This window comes from Ambystoma mexicanum, chromosome 3p (assembly GCF_040938575.1).
Source record: "Ambystoma mexicanum isolate Mex_15411 chromosome 3p, UKY_AmexF1_1, whole genome shotgun sequence".
In the NCBI taxonomy this organism is placed as follows: Eukaryota; Metazoa; Chordata; class Amphibia; order Caudata; family Ambystomatidae; genus Ambystoma; species Ambystoma mexicanum.
Genome location: NC_090925.1, coordinates 672,031,664 through 672,055,711, shown reverse-complemented (window position 1 = coordinate 672,055,711; position 24,048 = coordinate 672,031,664).

The following is a 24,048-nucleotide window of genomic DNA, read 5'->3' as shown; positions in this document are numbered from 1 at the left end:
TGACTGCTGTGCAACCCTGCATAACGTTAAACCTGCACTCTCACAGACAGAAAATAAACGCATTGTGCTTCACTACAACGCTCCAAAAACACATCAACAAGTAAGTTGTTAAGCAAACAATATCCACATGCTAAATGCTGTTAAAAAGCAGTATTGATCATTCTTTTCTTTACTAATCTGCAACTGCTTTTGCCCTACATTTGCATACATTAAAAAATGCCTGAAAAAAACACATCTGCAATGTACCCAATTCGAACACCCTTCTGGGTTTTCCATCACACAGATTCGTTAATCTGTGGGCTATTCACTACCCTTTGCACCCTCTAACCCGTTTTCCAATAAAAAATAATTTCTGCAGCATATATTAATAATGTATCTTTTTTCTAATTTAGATAAATACTGACAGGGTAATTCATAGAATTTCGCACAAAAGTGGCGCATGCGGCTGGCGCAGTGTCCCTGTGCGATACACTGCTCCAGCCGCGTGCGATAAAATCCATTTCATCGCACAGCGTATTCATGGATTTTAGCCTCCAAAACCAGCCATGGCGCAGAGTGGCCTAGCGACCCTGCAGCAGTGCAAGTTACGCCCCCAAGAACGCCCTCGCGCAAGGAAAATCCATCAAAATCCCCAATTCATCACAAATGTCTGCGCTAACCCTGGACCAGTTTACAGGCCTGCCAAACAGCAAATGCCAAGCGGGGAACGTGTATTTCAGGGGTTCACGGGAAGTTTCACACGCGATCCCAACAAGGTACATGTATCTCAAAGTGCCCGGGAATTTCCATACGCAAATTCAGCAGTGTACGTGTATTTCAAGGGTGCGTGGAAAGTTCCACACCCAATTGCCCTGGGTACGTGTATTTCGGGGTGCGCGTGAAGTTTCACACGCGAATCCTGCAGGGTACGTGTATTTTGGGGTGCGCTGGAAGTTTCACACGCATATTCAGCAGGGTACGTGTATTTCAGGGGTGCGCGGGAAGTTCCACTCGCAATTGTCCTGGTACGTGTATTTCGGGGTGCACGTGAAGTTTCACACGTGAATCCTGCAGGGTACGTGTATTTCAGGGTGCGTGGGAAGTTTCACACACAAATTCAGCAGGGTATGTGTATTTCAGGGGTGCGTGGGAAGTTCCACACGCGATTGTCCTGGGTAGTGTATTTCAGGGGTGTGCGTGAAGTTTCACACGCGATTCCATCAGGGCACGTGCATTTCAGGGGTGCGCAGGAAGTTCCACACATGATTGCCCTGGGTATGTGTATTTTGGGGTGTGCGGGAAGTCTCACATGCAATTTCAGCAGGGTACGTGTATTTCAGGGGTTTCGGGGAGTACTACACGTGAATTGGTCGTGTGGGTCCTCCCAGGTGTTCCCTCTACACCCTCCACGGCCCTTGCAGGCAGCCCACACCACAGGGGACTACCCTGCACCCCTGCTCATGTCCCGCAGGCAGCCCATCCACCATGGCCATGCCCCCCAGCCAAGCCACATGTCACCTTGCACTACTGATCAACAACGCATGTCTCCCAGCACCCCCACCCCACAGCACTGTGGGGCACATGCCAGCAGGCCCCCACTCATGTCCAACTCATGTCCCCCTGCACCTCCACCCCCCAGCATCCAGGGGCACCCTTCACCAGGCCCCCACTCCTGTCCAACTCATGTCGCCCTGCACCCCCACCCTCCAGCAGTCAGGGGCACCCTCCACCAGGCCTCCACTCATGTCCAACTCATGTCCCCCTTCACCCCCACCGCCCAGCATCCAGGGGCACTCTCCACCAGGCCCCCACTCATGTCCCCCTGCACCCCCACCCCCCAGCAGTCAGGGGCACCCTCCACCAGGCCCCCACTCATGTCCAACTCATGTCTCCCAGCACCCCCACCACCCAGCAGTGCAGGGCACCTGCCATCAGGCCCCCACTCATGCCCAACTCATGTCCCCCTGCACCCCCACCCCCCATTATCCAGGGGCACCCTCCACCAGGCCCCCACTAATGTCCCCCTGCACCCTCACCCCCCAGCAGTCAGGGGCACCCTCCACCAAGCCCCCACTCATGTCCAACTCATGTCCCCCTGCACCCCCACTCCCCAGAATCCAGGGGCACCCTCCACCAGACCTCCACTCATGTCCCCCTGCACCCCCACCCCCCAGCAGTCAGGGGCACCCTCCACCAGGCCCCCACTCATGTCCAACTCATGTCCCCCTGCACCCCCACCCGCCAGCAGTCAGGGGCACCCTCCACCAGGCCCCCACTCATGTCCAACTCATGTACCCATGCACCCCCACCCCCCAGCATCCAGGGGAACCCTCCACCAGGCCCCCACTCATGTCCCCCTGCACCCCCACCCCCCAGCAGTCAGGGGCACCCTCCACCAGGCCCCCACTCATGTCCAACTCATGTCCCCCTGCACCCCCACCCCCCAGCATCCAGGGGCACCCTCCACCAGGCCCCCACTCATGTCCCTCTGCACCCCCACCCCCCAGCAGTCAGGGGCACCCTCCACCAGGCCCCCACTCATGTCCAACTCATGTACCCATGCACCCCCACCCCCCAGCATCCAGGGGAACCCTCCACCAGGCCCCCACTCATGTCCCCCTGGACCCCCACCCCCCAGCAGTCAGGGGCACCCTCCACCAGGCCCCCACTCATGTCCAACTCATGTCCCCCTGCACCCCCACCCCCCAGCATCCAGGGGCACCCTCCACCAGGCCCCCACTCATGTCCCCCTGCACCCCCACCCCCCAGCAGTCAGGGGCACCCTCCACCAGGCCCCCACTCATGTCCAACTCATGTCCCCCTGCTCCCCCACCCCCCAGCATCCAGGATAAACCTCCACCAGGCCCCCACTCATGTCCCCCTGCACCCCCACCCCCCAGCAGTCAGGGGCACCCTCCACCAGGCCCCCACTCATGTCCAACTCATGTCCCCCTGCACCCCCACCCCCCAGCATCCAGGGGCACCCTCCAACAGGCCCCCACTCATGTCCCCCTGCACCCCACCCCCCAGCATCTAGGGGCACCCTCCACCAGGCCCCCACTCATGTACCCCTGCACTCCCACCCCCCAGCAGTCAGGGGCACCCTCCACCAGGCCCCCAATCATGTCCAACTCATGTCTCCCAGCACCCCCAACCGCCAGCAGTGCAGGGCACCTGCCAGCAGACCCCCACTCATGTCCAACTCATGTCCCCCTGTACCCCCACCCCCCAGCAGTCAGGGGCACCCTCCACCAGGCCCCCACTCATGTCCAACTCATGTCCCCCTGCACCCCCACCCCCCAGCATCCAGGGACACCCTCCACCAGGCCCCCAATCATGTCCAACTCATGTCCCCCTGCATCCCCACCCCCCAGCAGTCAGGGGCACCCTCCACCAGGCCCCCACTCATGTCCAACTCATGTCCCCCTGCACCCCCACCCCCCAGCAGTGCAGGGCACCTGCCAGCAGGCCCCCATACATGTCCCCCCAACACTTCATGACGATCCATAATCATGGCCCCCATTCCCCCTCAATACACTGCCTATGCCACCCCAGTCCGAACACACCACCAGGTATGACATCCACCCCACAAAGAAATCACCAGCACATGATGCATCCCAAATGGCTAGTCTGCACATCACCATATATCCATCAAACCCACACAATGACAGCATGTGAATGATAAAACACACATTGTGACATGCATGAATCCAAAGAGAGAATACCACACATTGAAGTACCAAATGATAATGTATTAAACAGAAAAGCAAGGCAATGAAATGGAACAGAAGAAAATGGAAATAATAAATGAAATCCAGCATGTCCAATAAATGAAAAAGATGCATGAAATCCAAATGAAAAGCAATCCAAAAGCAAGTCTCCAAAGTGTCAGTCTGAGAAAATAAATCCAAGGTGCAAAAATAATTAAAAACCATTGATCCATGGGAAAGAAAAATCAACAATCCAAACCCATTGTCAAACTATGTTCAAAGTGAACATCCAGTGTCCATGTGCCCAATCCTTTAAATGAAACCTATAAAATAAAATCCTACCTAATGAAGAACTATATACAAGAAGTTGGGGCATTGTCCAAGCGCCCCCAAAAAAAAACAAAAAACGAAAGGAAACTTAACACTAAAGAACTATTTACAAGGGCAACGAGCTAGTCCGACGGCTCACTTCTGGATGTTCTGGGCCAGGGCATCATCGAACTCCTGCTCAATGTCCCGGAGGCGGTCCTCTTCCATGGCCCCGAGGGTCCGCAGGGATGACGACATGTTCTCCTCCAACTCCCTGCGAATTGCCTCGAGGCGCTCGGCCCGCCTCAGGGCCCTCCGCATGGAGTTCTCCGCCCTGACCATCGTGAACCATGTCTCTTCTGCCCGCTCCGCATCTATGGCATGGCCCAACCGCTGCCACACGGAAGACACTTCCCGTCCTGGGTCCTCCTGCCCTCCGGCCGATGCCTGCCCCTCCGATGTCGAAGGCCCTGAGCCATCATGGTTCCCACCTCATTGCTGCTGCTGCTGTGCCTGTGCCCGTGCCCTGGCTCCTGCTGCCTGCATATCCTCCACCGGCCTGGGTGCAGTCGTTGATGTGGCCACCCCTGCTGGACGTCCGACTCCCGACTGTGGCAGGGATGTGTCCTCCACTAGCCTGGCCGCACCGTCAGAGGCAGCTCCACAGGGCACCCAGGTGACAAATGGGTGGAAAGATGGCACAGAGGACGACTGGCGCATAGGGTGTTCAGTTGAGGAGGGGGTCGGAACAAGCTCCAGCAAACGGAGGAATCCGGGCTGGGTGACCTGTCCCAGTAGGCCGACGCGGTCAACGAGCCATTCGAGATGACGTGCAGTCTCCTCATGAAAAGACTGCAGGTCACCTTGCATGGCCCGTTGACGCAACGCCACACCAGTCAGGACAGGCTCAACCCGTACCTGGATAGCCACGTCCGCAGGCAGAGGAAGGCCAGTTGTTGTAAGCTCATCCCCTGCCTGAAAACGGGTCTAGACGTAGGCATCCCTGCTGGTGCAAGATGATGCAGTGACAGGATCAGGGACAGGATTACACACAGGCACCTCCGCAGGGCCTGTGCTGTCTCCTGTCCCTGGTCCTGCACTGCACCACTAGCACCAGTGGAATCCCCACCTCCAGACCCCGTCTCTGTCGCTTGCACGGCCTCCTCCTCCACCAAACCCCCCACCAACCTGGATGACTCCGTGCCATATTCCCCCGTTGGGCCCTGTGGGGTCCCAGCTGCCCCTTCTGCTGCCGAGGAGTCCAACTCCGACCTCTGCCTCTTGGACCTCCCCCCGGCAGCTGCGGCCTGGGACACGGCTGTAACGCTCACCTGACTCCCACGGGGCGCTGGCCTGGTTCGCGCTGCTGTGACCTCGTCTAAGGTGTTGCGCAGGGTTCGGAAGACGGACTGGACCGGGCCCCAGATCTGGCTTGTCTGACTCGCAGAAGTATCCTTCTGTAGGTGAGAATAGGGGGTTAACTGTCTGCGGGGTAATGCAATCGGCCTCCCACTTACCCCTCTCACCCTCCTCAAAACCCTTCTGTGCTTCCCCGTAGCCTCTCACCTTAGGGTCTGGAAGGACGAGCTCTCCATCCTGCTTCTGATGCAGGGGCGCGTTGGTATCCAGTTACGTCACTGGATTTTCGGATGGGTGAGAACCAAACTTGCTTGGCTTCCAGGTAAGTTTTTCTATAAGTGGTTCCCCTTGTGTCCATGCATTAATGTTCTAATGCTAGTGTCTTTTTCCCCATAGGGGCCGGGGTACGGAATGCCGGGGAACAGGCACCGACCCGAGGTGAGCGGTGAAATCCTTGTGGAAATCAGGTAAGTCTTTAATGAGTGTTTTGGTAATGTCTTTTCATTCACTCATTAACGCTGATGTCTTTTTCCCCTTAGGGGCCGGGGTCCGAAAATGCCTGGATGCGGCGCAGACCCGAAATGAAAAGGGAATGACCCAACAGGTAAGTCTTGACATGGAGTTTTAGCTTCCCTTTTCCCTTCTTTCTCTCACCTTTGTTCTTGTCTTTTTCTCCCTAGGCACGGGGGCGCGACTGCGAATCCGGATGGTCGCTGCTGAACATGGAGGTGCCCTGTAAAGGTGAGTAGAATGCGGCGCTGCAGCGATCGATGCGATGTGCTTTTAAAAATAAATGTCTTCCTTTTCAGGATTGTCGGCGAAATGTCTCTGGGATGCAGATTTAGCAGGTGAGGCCTTTTCCTTCTTCTGTTCTCTTGTTCCCTTCCTTTGCAGGTGATTCAGGATGCTGGCAGGTGTGGCAGAAGTCAAGATGCAGGAGCAGACACGGTGAGCGTCCAGCTGCTAGATGCAGAACAACGCGAAGCACGTGTGGCTGATCGGGTGTGGTTTAAATAGCCTTGGAAGAAGTTCCTAGAATGTGTCCTTCCTCCAATCAGGTATGTATCCTTCCCCGACCACGCCCGGGTGGTAAATGAGTCCCACAGGTAAAGTAGTTACTTTCAGGCCTCAAGGAGGCTGGGGTTCTGCAGCATGGTCTGCATCAGGTAAGTGCACCCAAACACGTTCATAATGAGCCTGGCGCCTATGGCGCCAGGACTGACGTTTTCTATGAGCCTGGCGCCATAGGCGCCAGGACGCTGTCCAAAGGGCCCCTATAAGGGGTTGCTGGGACCTTCCCCGGGGACTTGATGTCCGCTCTCGGGGAAGCAGGGCCTGAACCCGCTCCCTGGGAGCGGGCATCGTGACAGCGGCACCGGACTCCTCACTCCCCGTCGAGATGACAACCTGGGAGGGGACCCGGGCCTTGCGTCTCCGGCTGGCAGTGCGATCCCTGCCGCTGTGCTCCACAGCACCTTCTCCACCCTCTTCATCAGTTGACGCTGCAGACAGGGAGAAATAAAACATAGGCATCAGGGCACTGTACAATGGACACATACACACATGACAGTTGTACATGAGTGGCATTTGCAAACCTCAGACATGGCATCACAATTGCCAACACACATGTCATTTCAACTCGCACACATGAGCCATACCACAGCCATATCGCAACAGCCAGCACCATCCATACACATACAACAGCATGAGCAGGCAAAGGTGAGCCAGACATCACATGCAACACAGGGAGTGCACTACACATGCACACACACCACCACACTTGCATGCATGTATACACCTCTGCCAACTGTCGCAGTGTTGAGATCGGCATCCATGTCACATTTGCCAATCAGTCTTCCACATCCCGGTGTCACATGCATCCATGTTGCATCACTGTTGCACCCTTGTCAAATACACACACATACACATGCACATGTACACAGTGCGGATACATGCAGCTGAAACCAACATCCATGTGTGACATCACGAACATGCCTACTTACATACACATTCATTCAAACATGTGTGCCCACACATCTGCATTTGGCATGCAAGCCTACACACACAAGCACCATCCATGTCTCACACATGACAGCCCTTGCATGTGTTAGCCTCACGGTCCTGTACACCCCCACCCATACTTGGCCCCATAAAAACACATGTGCAACCTGCACACTACTGGCACACCACCACACGCACAGCTTACAATCAGGATACATATACACTTACCGCTCGACTCCAGACGGGTCTGCCTCTCAAGGACCTGGACGTGGAGCGCTGGGGATATGCGTTCCAGGACCCTCATCTGATCTTCCGACAAGTGGCGCCGGGCCTTGTTGAGGGTCCTGGACCTGAAGTCCTCCCAGCGCTTCTTGACATGATGGAATAGTCGGACTGCCAGCCCCTCCGCATTGATGGCAGTCACGATGTCCGTCCAGATCCGAGTCCATCCTTCCTTGTCGGCGCGCAAACTTCCGAATAGGGCATCATACTGCCCCAGGACTTGCTCCACCCGGACACCAACTTTGGTGGCAGTGAAGCTGGTGCCCCTCTGCCTCTCTGTCTGGGGGTTGCCAGTGGTGCCAGATGTTGCAGTGCCCGACATGACAACCCCAGAGGCAGGAGTGGGTGGGAAACTGGGTCCTGGGGCTGGTCTGTGGAAGTAAGAATGGAATCCCAGTCGGGAGTCTTCGGTTCCAGCAGGGGTGGTCACAGCAACAGCACACCTGGCTGATGTGCAGGCAGCAAATGGCAGGGCACGTGGGCAGCAGGCAGTCAGGCAGCAGCAGATGGCAGGTGGGAGCTTGCTCGGGGCTCTGGGGGGCAGTAATTCTGCCTTCTGGGCAGGAGCGTGGTCTTCCGTGTGCTTACGCGTTGCCAGCTTGATACAGAGTGATTTGGCACGTGAAAATCCAGCATGTCTGCGTGTAATTCGAGGAAAGGGCCTTAGCGCGTAAGCGCGTCAGCACACGTACGTGAATTCATTGGCCCAAAGGCCCCCTGCGTGTAGGCACATCTATGACGCTACGCGCACGTGCGTTTTCCATGGCGCGTCGAAAAAATAAGCACGTCAGAGTGTCATAGCATTTAATTGGTGGAACGGGCCTCAGTGCGTATGCGCGTCTGTGACGTGCGTGCACGGGCGTTTCCCTGTACACAGGTGCATGTTACACGTCCAATGACTGCACATCAGAGTGTCAGCTCGTGTAATTGGAGGATAGGGCCTTAGCGCGTACACGCGGAAGTGACGCTGGACATGTGGGCATGTTTAAAAAGTACGTGTAGAATGCCATTTCCTTGTGCGTGCTTTTCGTGGAGAGCGAGTGGGTGAAATCTGTACTTCTTGTTGGTTCACACGCGATTTACTTCACGGCGTTCCAAGTTCGTACTCCCTGTTACCTCTGACAGCTTTTTGTCTTTTTGTCTTTTTCCTGGGCCTGTTTCCTCAAACAGCGTTCACTTATTCTGTTGTGCTGTCTCCTCAGACAGCGTACAATTCTTCTTTTGGCGGGGGTGTTGCCAACGCGCACACGCGCGTCTTTTTCACGCTATTTTTCCAGGCAGACAGTGAGTCGCGCACGTATTTAACATCTGTGCTTGCCCCGTGTGTCGTGTACCCCTTCAGAGGTCATTCTAGGCTGTGTGTGACACGCATACGTTTATTTTTGTGTTTCTGGGTGCCACAGCGTAGTGCAGGTTTATTTTTCCACGCACTTGGTCTAGGAGGGGTTGCATGCATATTATCTCCCTTTTTTGGGGTGCCTGTGCGTTGCGTGACCCGTCATCTTTCCCCAGGGGTCACATACAGCCTTGCTAGAGCACTAGGGTACGAATTCCATCTAGTACCCTACCCCTTTGACCCCCAATTGCCCAGGACAATAGTTTACTGCAACTCCCATACGCACAACAACATCAGTGCCATGGTTGGGAGGCGAGCATGCGGTAAGGGTGGCAAAGGTGGCCGAGCCTCAAGAGGTGGGTGTGGTGGATACGGTAGGGAATGTGGCCGGGACTTGCAGGGTGCCCCTAGCCCCCCATGTGTGGATGACCTGTCAGGGACACCCATGCCCCCCCCTGGTTGAGGGTAACGTGGCTGACACCATCCCTGCTCAGCCCTTGTTGGACCAGCCCATTGTGGCACCAGACCTGGCACAGGGTGACTCCATGGCTGACTTCCAGGTCAGCAGGTCTAGGCCACGTGTGACGGTGCACGTTGGTGTCACCAGGCCACGTGGATCAGGGGCAGCTATGTAATCTGCTGCCCCAAGTAGGCAGGGTGGGGAGGCTGCAGGGGCAGCTGTGGCTCCATCCACCCTAGCTCTGAGTCTCCCAGCTAGGACAGTGTCGGTCCCAGTCCATCCTGCTGACGTTCCCCCTGACTACATCACACTTCAGATAATGCCTGCACCAAGTCCCATGGTGAGTATTCATTCCCACACTCCTAGTACACAGTCCACCGGGGCTCCTGCCTCTAGTGTCCAGAGCAGCGTAGGACACTCAGGATCCCCACCACCTTCCAAGCAGAAGAGGAAGAGTGCTCGTCCAGTACAGGCTGATGCCCCAGACACGGCTACACAGTCCGGACCGCCAAGGAAGCCCAGCTTCAATCAGGCCGAACTTGATGCACTTGTGGAGTATGTGTCCGCACATGACAGCGAAATGGTGATTACTGCAGGATGCAAGACCACACCTGCACAAAGTCTGGCACACTGGCAGACCATCGCGGACATCATAAGTGCCCTTGGATTCGTGAGGCACACAGCTAATGATTGCTACAAGTGCTGGAATGACCTGAAGTGCAGGGCAAAGAAAAAGCTTGCCTCAAGTCATGCCGCTACTCTAGTGACTGGATGTGGGTCTCCAGCAGAGGACATTGAACTCACTCCACATGAGTATGTTGCTGGGACCTACGTCACGGAGGGACAGATCCAAGGCGTGGGAGACCTGCCAGATTACGAGGCATTGTCCGGTGAGTGCACATGCATGTGTGCCATCCATGTGCATGGTGTGTGTGTGAGGGCTTCTGATTGAGTGCCAGGTGAGGGTGTGTGGGCCTGAGCGGTTTGGGTCACCCATGTGCTTCATCCAATACATTCTGCGCACCAGGATTTGGGTATTGCAGTATCCCTTCTGGCAACAGTAGACATTTAGCCCAACCTCACGCCAGTTGCCCTTGAAGTGTCATCTTGCCACAACATTGTTGCGTATTATTCTGTGTTCATTCAGGCAGATTGTTTGCATTCCACCACTTTCACTAGGCATTTCTCAGTCCTATTGTCACATGTGTGACATGGCTATGGTACATGCCATCTGTGTGATAGCATGTGTCATGTATGTGTATTGGACATGCCAATCACAGGCCAATGTGTGATGGCACTGCTAGCCAGCATGCAGCAAATGTGTTGGTCTTTCATCTTGGTGTCAACAATGTGTGCTATTTGCCTCCCCTTCATACGCAGTGATGGTGCATGCATGGGAGGGTTATAGTCATGTGGGACATGTGTCAATGAAGTACTGGTTCTGTTGCTTCTCAGCCCTAATTGTGTGCCATGGTGCTAATGCCTGTTCCCATTTCTTTTCTTTCATGTCTTTGCAGGGGATGACGCACTTGATACTGCTGGGGTTGTGGAGATGGTGCAGACCCAGGAGGGGTCTCAGGCCCGACCGGCCACCAGTGAGGGGTGGTGTGGTGGTGGGTGAGAACCCACACTTGCTGCAGACCATTCTCTCAAGGGGTGTCTCTGGGTGCACCTCCCCCGAGCTCTATTCAGGTGTCGAATCGGATGATGAGACCTATGTGCCGTCGCAGGTAAGTGTTTCTGGGAGGGATTCTGTACTGTCCAACCCACCTGCACCAGGGGTAGAACCCTCAATGGGGATGTCAGTGTTGGTAGGTCCACCTTTGGTGGTTACGGATGCAGGGTCACACTCCGCAACATCTGATCCTGTTCCTGGGCCAGCAGATCAGAGGGGGAATGCAGTCCTGCAGCCTCAGGCAGTGCCGGCACAGCAAGGCGCAGTTCGCCTTGCCCCAGACAAGTGTGGTGCCCACCGACGCGGTGGCCGTACGCCACCCGGCAATACCACATGGGAGCAATCCATATACGGTATGACAAACCAACAGACAGCATCATCTGAGACGATGGCTCAGGCCATGGATAGGGTGGCCACTTCCATTGTCCCCCAAGAAAGGCTGATGGAACAACTACAGCAGGCAACAGACTCCATTTGCCAGTCACACAGGGAGGACATGTTGGCGTCCAACAGGGACAGACGGGCGGCACTGGAGACTCTGCGGGAAGCCATTTCTATTGAGTCCCAGGGCCACAGGGAAGCCCTGAGGGTGGAACTCCGTCAGCTCAGGGTGACTCTTGTTGAGCTTGAGGCTTCAACTGACACAAGGACAGAACAGAAGCTGGAGCGGCTCACATGTACGCTCTCAGCTGAGATGCAGGCAACTTGGGAGGAGGTCCGGGCATCCCGTGAGTTGTTGCATGGGGACCTCCGCACGATTATCCTCCAGAACCAGACCTTACACACCAGCATGCTTTCTGCCATGGAGGACCAGACTAGGGCTTTGTGTGGGCTGCCTCCCATAGTACCACCACCTCCTGATGCAGCTGCAGAGGGTGAGGAGAGCGACAGCAGCGATTCTCTCACAATAGGGTAGCCGTGCAGGCCATGAGCCCATGGATGTGTTTTTTTTTCTGCAAAATCCACACAGGTGGGTTTTGGTGTGCACCCTGTCCTCGGACCTCCTGGGTGGCCTCCCCCACCCCCCCTGGCCAATACATGGCCATTTTTGATTTTTGATTTTTGATTTTTGATTTTTTTTACAGTGTGTTGCCTTGTGTGGCTCCCGTGGGCATACGCTGTATTGTGGCTGGGCACATGCAGGGTTGTCCTGAATTTGGGTTAGATGCTTGGGTTTGTGTGACACACACCCCTCCTGCTTCCCGTTTCCATGGGCTTGCAAAGGGTGTGCCCAAGTGACATTGACTTACACAGTGACGTTGGACTCCCATTTGCTGTGTGGGCAGTCTGTAGTCAATACTGTGTATACATTCCTAGTGCATATTGTTGTTGTATTGTACACTGCATGGTTGTACACTGCATGGTGTATTGATAAGTGCCTCTGCATCCATCTCATCCTCCTAATTTGCATGTCCATTCCTCATGTCTTCACAAGGCGGTCTACTTTGGATATGGAGTCCATGTCGTAAGCAGTGCACCTACACTTTTGCGTTGCGCTAACACTGTACATTTGGAAGTGGTCGAAGTGCTGGCATTATCAGGTAGTGAGACTACCATTTTTTTAAATCCGTACTGTCATGTTTATGGTAGGTTTGAGGTTGTGTAGGTGATTTGTATTATTGCTAAATATTTGCTAATCTGTGTTGTTGGTCCTGCATTACTGTGAGCATTTCATGTGTGGCCAGTTTCCATTAGGGCCACTGTACTTTGTGACACTTGTGTCATGTTGTGGGGATTACTGTGTTGCTCTCACATAGCATGACATGCCATGGTGTGTTGTGTGGTGCCGGGGAGGGGTTGGGTGACATGGCACTGTTCTCATGTTGTATTTTGCAAGTGGGTATTCATTTTTGCTGCATAGAAGTGTGTTTTTTGATGACACTGCATTGGTGGTGTTTGTGTAGATAGGGATGCACACATTGTGACACTTCCAGGTGAACAATCTCAGGCTGCTATGGTTCTGACAGTTGACTGTCCCTACGTTCATCATAATTGTCAGATTGAGTCATCATTGATTTTCAGATGGTATGTGCCAGGGCTGTGTGCACTCCACAGGGGTGTGATTTCTATGTGAAGTAATTAGCCACCAGCTGCGTACGGGCTGCCTCACCCCGTGCACTTTCCCCTCCCATGCGCAGTGGGCATGCATGTGGTTGGGTATGTGGGGGCACCACCATGTCCACAGCCAGGCCCCGGCGTGTTGCAACATTGTGCAGGACACATGCTGCCACTATGATCCTGCACACTACTGGGGGAGCGTATAACAGCTGCCCACCAGAACGGTCAAGGGAGCGAAAGCGTGACTTGAGCACTCCGAATGTGCGCTCTACTATGCCCCGGGTTGCAATATGGGTTGTGTTGTATCTTACCTGGGGAGGCGTGATGGGGTTCCGAATTGGCGTAATCATGTGGGTGCTCAGAGGGTAGGCACTGTCCCCTGGGGAGGTGGTGATGGGTATCATTAGTGGGGTAGTGACATTACTCTGTATCTGACATGCATGCGTGTGCTGTGGCATTTATACTCACCAAGCAACCATTCATTGCCATGCCGCCCAGCTTCCATGTCCCGATTTAGGGTTCACATCCTGTAAATGAAGCTGTCGTGGGTGGACCCTGGATAGTTGGCATATACTGAGGTGATGATTCCCTTGGCGTCACATACTACCTGGACATTGATGGTATGCCAGTGCTTGCGGTTTCTATAGATGTGCTCAGATGCCCTGGGGGGACGTAGAGCCACATGGGTGCAATCAATGGCACCTAGCACTTTGGGGAATTGTGCCAATCCATAGAAATCCTGGATGACAGCCTGCCTTTCTGCAGGTGTTCTGGGCAGGTATATGTGCCTGCATACTGATGGGCGTGCAGTGATGATGGCCAACACCTGGTGTAGGCACCGTGACTGCGTGGCCTGTGACATCCCCCCCACTATGGCACTTGTCCGCTGAATTGATCCGGTAGCCAAGAAGTGCAGTACATTGAGGACCTTCTCCAGGGGGCTGAGTGCTTGGGAACACAGGGTGGGTGATGTGAGGTCATCCTCCCACTCACTGACCAGGTCGAGTATTATGTGAGGTGGAAACCTGTACCTCCCATACACCTGGTCATCAGGCATACCAAAAAGGCTGGTTCTGGGTGTAAAGATTCTGGCCCTGACTATCCTCCTCCTGCGGTATCCCACGGCCACTGCTGCTAGGAACGGTATATTCATCCTGGCGTCTGAGCTTGTTTGTTGTTTGCGCACACTTTTATGCTGCACGGGTCGACGTGCGCCTGCTTCATGCTGGCGTACGTGTTTCCGGATTGGACCGTCTTTTTTGGCGCATTGTAGGCGACCGTGTAAATCTTCCCACCCACCCCAGGAATACACGTAACATGCTCTCCCAGGCCCAGTCGCGTGTAAATCTTCCCGCCCACCCCAGGAATACACGTACCCCACTCTCCCAGGCCCAGTCGCGAACCCCGTAATACACGTACCCTGCTGATATCGCGTGTGGAAGTTCACCAGAACCCGTAATACACGTACCCTGCTGAAATCGCATGTTAAACTACCCGCGCACTGCTGAAATACAAGTACCCAGGCCAATCGCTCTGCTGGGGGGTGGGGGTGCAGGGAGACATGAGTTGGACATGAGTGGGGGCCTGGTGGACGGTGCCCCTGACTGCTGGGGGGTGGGGGTGCAGGGGGACATGAGTGGGGGCCTGGTGGAGGGTGCCCCTGGATGCTGAGGGTGGGGGTGCAGGGGGACATGAGTGGGGGCCTGGTGGAGGGTGCCCCTGGATGCTGGGGGGTGGGTGTGCAGGGGGACATGAGTTGGACATGAGTGGGGGCCTGGTGGAGGGTGCCCCTGACTGCTGGGGGGTGGGGGTGCAGGGAGACATGAGTTGGACATGATTGGGGGCCTGCTGGCAGGTGCCCTGCACTGCTGGGTGGTGGGGGTGCTGGGAGACATGAGTTGGACATGAGTGGGGGCCTGGTGGAGGGTGCCCCTGACTGCTGGGGGTGGGGGTGCAGGGAGACATGAGTTGGACATGAGTGGGGGCCTGGTGGAGGGTGCCCCTGGATGCTGGGGGGTGGGGGTGCAGGGGGACATGAGTGGGGGCCTGGTGGAGGGTGCCCCTGGATGCTGGGGGGTGGGGGTGCAGTGGGACATGAGTGGGGGCCTGGTGGAGGGTTGCCCCTGGATGCTGGGTGGTGGGGGTGCAGGGGGACATGAGTGGGGGACTGGTGGAGGGTGCCCCTGACTGCTGGGGGGTGGGGGTGCAGGGGGACATGAGTTGGACATGAGTGGGGGCCCGCTGGCAGGTGCCCTGCAATGCTGGGGGGTGGGGGTGCTGGGAGACATGAGTGGGGGCCTGGTGGAGGGTGCCCCTGGATGCTGGGGAGTAGGGGTGCAGGGGGACATGAGTTGGACATGAGTGGGGGCCTGGTGGAGGGTGCCCCTGACTGCTGGGGGCTGGGGGTGCTGGGAGACATGCGTTGGTGGGCAGTAGTGCAAGGTGACATGTGGGTTGGCTGGGGGGCATGGCCATGGTGGATGGGCTGCCTGCGGGACATGTGCAGGGGTGCAGGGTAGTCCCCTGTGGTGTTGGCTGCCTGCAGGGGCCGTGAAGGGTGTAGAGGGAACACCTGGGAGGACCCACACGGCCAATTCACATGTAGTACTCCCCGGCACCCCCCAAATACACGTAGGCTGCTGGATTCGCGTGTGGAACTTCCCACGCACCCGAAGTGCACGTACCCTGCTGAAATCGCATGTGGAACTTCACGCGCACCTCTAAATACACGTACCCTGCAAATTCGCGTGTGAAACTTCCCGCGCACCTTGGAATACACGTACCCTGCTGAAATCGCGTGTGAAACTTCACGGGCACCCCGGAATACACGTACCAAGGACAATTGCGTGTGGAACTTCCCGCGCACCCCGAAATACACGCACACGCTATTTTTCACACAGCGGGTGTCCGTGTTTGTCGCGTACCCCTTTGCACCTCATTTGTCCTAGAGGGCCACAGTATGGATCATTCATCATAGCTGTATATAGGTGCTTTTGGCACTTTTTGGCGCACATTTATTTCAGACGCAGGGACGATACCGCCTGCTTTTTTGTGGCGGACTTGTTTGGCCCTGTGCGCGTCTTTGCCCGTGCACTGTTTTGCCCTATTCGATTCCATGAATACGAGTTGTAGGCGAGCGTGTGGGCGTTCCGCGCACTTGCCTCCTGTACTTTCCCCGTGACGCCCATATTTTCACGCGTTGTTCCCCATTCCGAGTGTTACACCCCGTGTCCGGCCTACTTTTGTTATGTGCGCCGCGCTATGTGCGATTTCGCTGTGGCCGTGGCGCACGCCGTTGGATGACCTGTGCGCTGGCGTGCGCCGCACACTTTTTCAGCGCACATCCAATATTTTTCTCGCGTACGGACTTCCATGAATCGATGTGCGCTGGTTTCCCTGAGATTTTCGCACTTGCACTGCGATTCGCACGTTTTGGCACCTCTGCGCCGGAATTTTTGGTGCACATTAATTCCATGAATCGGCCTGTGAAGGTGTTCTAATAGCTTTCTAAACCTGAAGCTCGGGCCGTAGCAGGTGTTATGGTCGATCATACCTCATTAAAGGCCCTCACTACGGTCGGGCCTTTAACTCGGTCTTCATGGCTCATAACACCAGGTACGGCCCTCGCTGCAGGTCTATAAAGCTATATTGTTTGTTACCACAAATAGTTTTCTTCATGTAATTGATATTGCCAATTGATGAATTCATCTATTAGGGAACTTTAGTCCTGATAAAAAGAAATCCGAACAGGCAGAATACTCCCCACACCTAAACCTCCAGGTGCCCATTTGTTCATGTAATTTTACCACTGTTTAGTTCTGGCCCCTTGTGTCACATTTTCCTTTTGGATGTTTTATGTAGCCTCATAAAGCAAACAAATTAATTGACAATATTAGGGGAAAGGGATCCTGAACAGTGGGGATCATTTCAAGTTTTACTGTGTGTGGGGAAAAAGTGGAGGTCATTCCATTACTGACACTTTTCCTGCAACTTCAAACTACAAGTTTGCCGGTGGGGATTGATTGCTTTTCCTCCAGGCAAGAGCTGGAGGTAAATCAGACCCCACCGGCAAAACACAGCCAGTATTACCAGCAATGGCATTATCAGAGCCAGTAATACCTGCAATCCCCTCATGTCCTCCGAACGCCATGGAATGGGAATTTACCTACCATTGCCGGCACCTGTCATATCCTGGTAATAAAGCAAAATCAAGAGCCAGTAACGGGAGGTCCTTTTGCCGGTATCCTGGCAGATATTCCACCAGGATACTGGCAAATCCGGAATGAGGCCCAATGTATTTTAAATAATGTTATTTTATGGTTCCCTAAACCTTTAAACATTCCATTTTAACTATTAATTTCCTCTCGAAAATCATTGATATTAGTTAAAAAAACATAATCCATTTCACATTGACTTACATTGCCAACTCTTCGATCTGGCACATCTGGCAATCGGCTTGGCACAACCACCCTATCCTCGTTATTTATAGGAAGAGACATTCAGATAAGTCAATTGGTAGAGAAGCCTCCACACCTCAAGGCTGCGCACAACTATGAATTAACTAATTCTAGTTCCACGTAAGGAATGTCCTAGAAAATGCCCTCACACAATATTGCTATTGCTTGACATCAAAGGCAGATTTCAGTCTCCCTTTTTACGACCAACATGTGTTTAATCTACTATTAATTATTACATATGCACCTTTATTACCACCATCATAATTCTTTCCTCTTAAAACCTGTTGTACCTCTGCAATTACTTGTCTGTTTATCCCTCTATAACCACTGTGCTCCTGGTGCAACCCCACGAAGAAATAGCACTCGCATGTGTTAGCCTCGGGACTGCTGCAGAAAATGGGGCACAATTGAAACATTTTCTATACCAGATGTTTTAATAGCACCTCTATTAAAATTCATAGTGATACTTGATAGTTGTGCTGTCCCTATGAGAAATGTTGGGAGCTTTGGCACTGTTTCAGGTATTGGTGCAATAGATGGAACTGGTTCTTTCTTTCTGAGAGTGGGCCAGCAAAAGCAGCTGAGTAATTTCTCATTGTCTAGAGGCTCTAATTTGTGTGGGGAATCACACATGCTTACCTGTTGCTGCTGCTGTTTAAGGTATTTGTGTTCTGCAGTGCCTGTGCTGTGCAGACCATACCCAGGATCTGTGGGATCTTCACAGGGATTTTCAAAACAGGAAGACAGTGGTGAAGTGTTGGGATGTGGTGAAGCATTTGGGTGAAGAACCAAAGGCTTTGGGCCTCATTACATGGTAGGCGGAGGACCAAGGTGCTACTAGCACCTTGGTCCATGCCGGTAAAATACCGGCACCGCCTTGGTGGGGACCGCGTAGTAAGGAGGTAAGGGTTAACGGTCACCGGTACCATTACCGGTGACCGTTAACCCTTACCGCCTTGCGTGTAATGAGGCCTTTTGACTTGGTGATCATGGTTCTGAGGCTCTGCTAGAAGGTTGCACCGGAACTAGCATTTTACCATGGAGTCGGAAAACTGAGCAGGATCTTAGATGGCCAGGTCTCCTTCAAATCCCAGGTCAATGCACTTAATAAAACTGCACAATTTAAACTGTGTTCAGTATTAAATCCAGAATATGTTCAAGGTGCCTCAGATGCAGTTTTCTCTAGGATTCAGTGGTACATTTTGGTTACTCTGAATGCAATTAAAACTTTCTGATTAATTTACTATTTTTCTTGATTTTATAAGTATGTACACAATACAAAATGAATACAAACTTGATAAATTCCATTCTGATCAAATCTGACCCCAAATCAATTTGGCAACGGAATTAAAATGGTTCAAAATGTTTTCTGAAATTGGAATGTGAATCGTATATTTAAAACGATTGCACATGAAGATACCTGTCTACATTTATTGAATTTCTTTGCATTGGTCTACATATTTTCTATGGTACTGATGCCAAAGTAAAACCCTCTAGGGGACATATAGCAGGTAAATCTTGGACGTCCAAAGCTCAGGCATGGAAAACCCTTACATGCAACATTTACAGACATTCGTCTTTCCGCATCTAAGTTTAGTCATTGGATCATTCTGAGGACATGGCATAGGAGGTAATTTCAATGTTGATTGTATTATTCTACATCTTTTAATATTCATATTTTGGTATATTTTTTTAATGTCAGCAGCGATTTTCGGTAATGTGACTTTTGATTGTGCAAGCTCACAAACACACAAATCTGCATTTAATATCAATTGTAAGATTCTTCACATCTGTTACATTATTTGCCCAACATGTATTGATTTTATATAGCAAAGCCTGATTAGCCTTCCTAGGACACACCGTACTGTGTAGCAGCTGGTGGACTAAGCTTGGAGTGTATGCACAACAGTCAAATAGTCAGACCCAAACATCCCATTGTCAGGAATTAAACTCGGTCACAAGTTAGCCATGATTTTGGTTAAACACTTTTATTGAAAATAAAAGGGGTTGGGAAAATGCCTCTCTGACCCTACTCTAAGAGGAATTTCCCTGCCTAAACCAAAACCAAGGATCACTTTGTGTCAGAATTCCGAAACACAACCGTTCTCTATCCAAAGTTCTATTATGACCCTCACACTATAAACCTAACTCTAAGGTGAAGATAAAAATGTCTTTAATCTTGGGTTGTTTAGAAATGTTTATATAAAGAAAGAATAAATGGCTTAAAACAAACAGGGCTTGAAGGATGAAGGACCTTGCTCCGGAGGGTGGTCCCCTTCCCCTTCTTTTCTCTCTGAGGTTTTTCAAATAACAGTTCTTTGGTCCGTTTTTGCCCTACAACAACACTTGCACACAAAACTGCCTGGCTTTGTGATTGTGTCTCTTTTAGTACACCTGGTTTACTTTTCTGCCACGTGGTGTTGCTCCTTCTCTCTTTGTCGAACAGAAAATCATATCGTGCCTCCTATACTGTATGAATATATGTATATTGGCCTACGCCAAGCTGCTTATAAGTCGCTTACGGGGAAAACCGCGTTGCAAGGTCTTGACCTTAGATCAGTGTAAACCGCCATTTTAGGTCTATCCGCCATTTTAGATTCTCTCTCTAAAGTCACCCGGTGTTCTAAGATGGTGGACAGTGTCATTCCAAATGTAACATGGGTGTCTTGACCTCTGTGTCCAAACTAATATGTAACTTGCATGCAGGCCACATGTTGGGGTCATGAACTGAGACCTTGTCCTTCGTTGACCTGTGTGTAGAGGGTTACCTGTGCCAATGAAGCTAATCCACGACCATATGTTAAACACAATGGGCCTCATTACGACCCTGTCGGAACGGGTTAAAAGGCTGCGGCGCCGTTCAACCCGTTCCGCCACATTACAAGGTCCCCTCACGGGACACGTTAAGCACGCCTGGGAAAACCAGGCGTGCTTAACGGGTCCCGCGATGGGAAGAGGGAGCAAACAACGGGCCATCTCGTAATGGCCCGTTGTTTACTCCCTCTCCCATTCCCGTTCAGCCCTATGGGGGCTAAAACGGGAATGGGGATGAACCGTGTCCGTGTCCTCGAGTGAGGAATTACCGGGCCATCCGAACTCGGAATGGTCCGGTAAGTCCTCGTACCGAGTACATGGACACGGATGCGGTTTTGCCGGCAGCCATGCCGCCAATAGCGGCATGGCTACCGGCGTACCTCGTAATGAGGCCCAATGTATTTAAATACCGATATGTGAACACTAGTTTGACTGCATTGTATAAAACTGTTTGAGAAGGCTCTACGAGAAATCCTAAGACATACTGTTGATATTGTGACTTGTTAGTCAATGTATTAAAGGTAAACCCTAAATGTATAGATGTATGAACTCGGCACGAACCATAGATGCATGATGTATTAACTTGTTTTAACTTGGAAGTGGGTTGAACATCATGATTTCGAGAGTATAAAAAGTGCGACTATTCTAATGTACGGTCCCACTCACTGAGCACACCGAACCAAGCTGGATTTCGCTGTGTTGTACTGAGGGCCGATATCTATCTGTTGTTTTGTCCTTTGAAACTGTTCAGTATAAAATAAAGATCTTTCGATGTTCCTTTGTAACCCACGTTTGGTGTATTTCCTTTTGGGGTACTCAGCCTCGATATCTTCTTTTTGTTTTCACATCTTGGTTAGCATCATCCCTCTTCTCAGTCCTGATACTTCTTCTCAGGACTTCTCTTAATGTTATCAACAGAATCCTTGCCGGGTCTACTCCACTGCCAGAGCTTCTGGTTCACACACTTGTAATTGCCTGGTATACTCTCCTGCCAGGGCTTCCTGTTCTCACACACCAGTAATTGCCTGGTATGCTCTCCTGCTGGGACTTCAATGCAGGGTCTATGCTGCTCCCAGAGTTACATATATAGTTTGTTGGATAAGGTACCCTCCTGATATATTAATTTATTTGGGTTTCCCATGCACTTGCACAGTATGCATCCACATATTCATAAAGCGTTTGTGCACCACACCAGTCCAAGCCTTTCTATCTCTTGTTCCTCATGGAGAGGTGCAGCTCTCTCCCACCAGTACCCAGAGCAACAGACCTCGACTCTCTGATTCTGCTTCTTAAATTTCCCAGGCACAGGTGTTTGTGAGCATCAACTAGAGTGCGCTCGCTGGGCTTGTGGCCTCCTGTGCTCGGCATTGCTCAATATCTCTTCCTCGCCCCTGTATTTTGAGAATTCTGGGAAAGGAAGTCCATTGTTGACAAATTGATTTATTTGTTAAGTGCCCAAGGCTGAGGGCAACAGGGTGCTACATTCACACACAGGACGACAAGTAAAAGATGGGATAAACATTTTCAAAGTTTTTCAATGGCAAGTCATTTCTGGATGCTTGATAGGTGGAACTTGAATCGGTGCTTTCATAGGTCTTTTTAAGCAAGACTGTTAAGCTGTGCGTCACGTGGATGATTTGTTCCCGTTTCTCCAAGGGTCTTGCGTACTGGGGTAGCCTGGTCATGGTCGGCGTGAACTAGCAGCAGGCGACGAAGTCCACAGAACGAAGCAATGTGGTGCAAAGAGTCGAGCCCGGATCGGTCCTGAAAACACAGGATTGAACAGGGGCCAGCTCCAGATGCCACAAATGACTCTTCCCCTATATTAACGTGGCGCCAGAACAGTGCAAGCACTGGTAGGGGAAGGTCGTAGATGTTATCTGGCAAACGGTGAGTAGAATGTCCAGGTCAGCAATGCAGGTAGGTTGGTAGCCAGTAAGCAGAATGTCCAAGGCAGCAAAGCAGATAGGTAGCAAAGGATTCTTCACTGTAGCAAACAGGTATGACCAGGAACACCGGTACCCAAGCAAGAAGGTAGGCAAGGATCAGGCAAAACCAGAGGGGAAGAAATGGAAGGGTATGAAAGGTAGACCAGGAGGAATGCAGGATTGGGCAGGACAAGCGGGCAAAGAACAAGAAGGAAGAAGGCAGGAGGGCAGGGACAGGACACCCAGCACAGGAAGGGGCAAAGCAGGGACCTAACCCCAGGACCAGGCACAAGGACAGGGATCAAGAAGCAGCAACAAGATCATAGGTGAGCGAAGCAGAAGGAAAACCAAACAACGTTGAGACGCAGTGATTACCTGGACCGGATCGCTTAAATAACGGTCCGGCACGAAAGTGAGGCTTGGAGTGCAAGGCGGAAGTGCATGCGTGAAGGGGTGCTGCCGCGAGAACGAGGCTTGGACCACAAGCTTGTACTATGCCGTCGCGCCGATGGCACCCTTGCCCTGCTCTGATTCGGACAGAAGGCATCCGCCACGAAAGAGAGCCCAGAAAGGGGCACCTTCCCCACAACCTAAGGCGAGGATACAACCGCCATGAATGAGACTGCCCCCTAGGACCCTGCACTGCAGTCGCCCTGCACAGGTAGGTGTATAACAAAGACCAAAATTGGAAGGTTGGTCTATAGGCCATGAGGGTTTTGGATATGGGAGGGTTGTTTTAAATGGAAAATGGGGGATACCATGTCTCACTCAATGAAGCCATGACATCTCCCTGAAGGTTGTCTCTTCCCATGTGATCCTACCTCATATGTTCGCCTCCATGGTCAGGATCAAGTAGCAGCTGCCGTCCTCTGGCCACTTGGGAAGAGGTCATTGCTGGGCAACAGCAGTAGGTAATTATGACAGGAATGTGATCCTTTTTATCTCCTTTTTACTTTTTATCTCCCCGAGCTAAGCTTTGAAACAATGAAAAAACAATCTGAGCTGGCCCAAGTAGAATTACCACAATTGAACACTAATCACTTCTCAGAGGAACTACATCCTCATTTGCAGCTCCTCCTCCTTTAGGCCAGCCCTCGATGTAATGAAATAATGAAGTGCAGCTTCTGGTGTTTGTTGTGACAAGTGCCTTGCAAAGAGTCTATCAGCTGGAACTATTAGGGAAGCACATTTTAGCATTTCCAGAAGACCCTTTGTGCTGTTCAGGTTTGCCTTCTCCAGGATAATACTGATACCTTGTTCTCAGAAGGTAGGGACTTGGAAAGACCATAGAGCTTCCCAAAGGCATGCCCAGCAAGGGTATCAAGGACATAAAGTCCACATATGGTTTCATCTCCTGGCCTGCTGAGTCCAAGAAACACAAAGTAAACCTCTAAGCAAGGATACCAGTGGGCACATACCTGTCAAAGTAGACATTTCCCTAATAGTGAAATCCCAGCAGATGGAAGTTCACTGGGTACATTTAAAGAAGTGTGAAAGTGAGGTAAGGAGGACGTTCCAACCTGCTCATAGTACTAGGTCAACTGCTCCTGTGAAAGCTGCATTCTGACTGAACAATAACCCTCAATGAACCATCACATACTCAGTTACCTTTGGTGACGGACAAGCTAAGCATCACCGAGATCTTGCCATACTCTTTGTTGGGGACCAAATCTAGAGGTG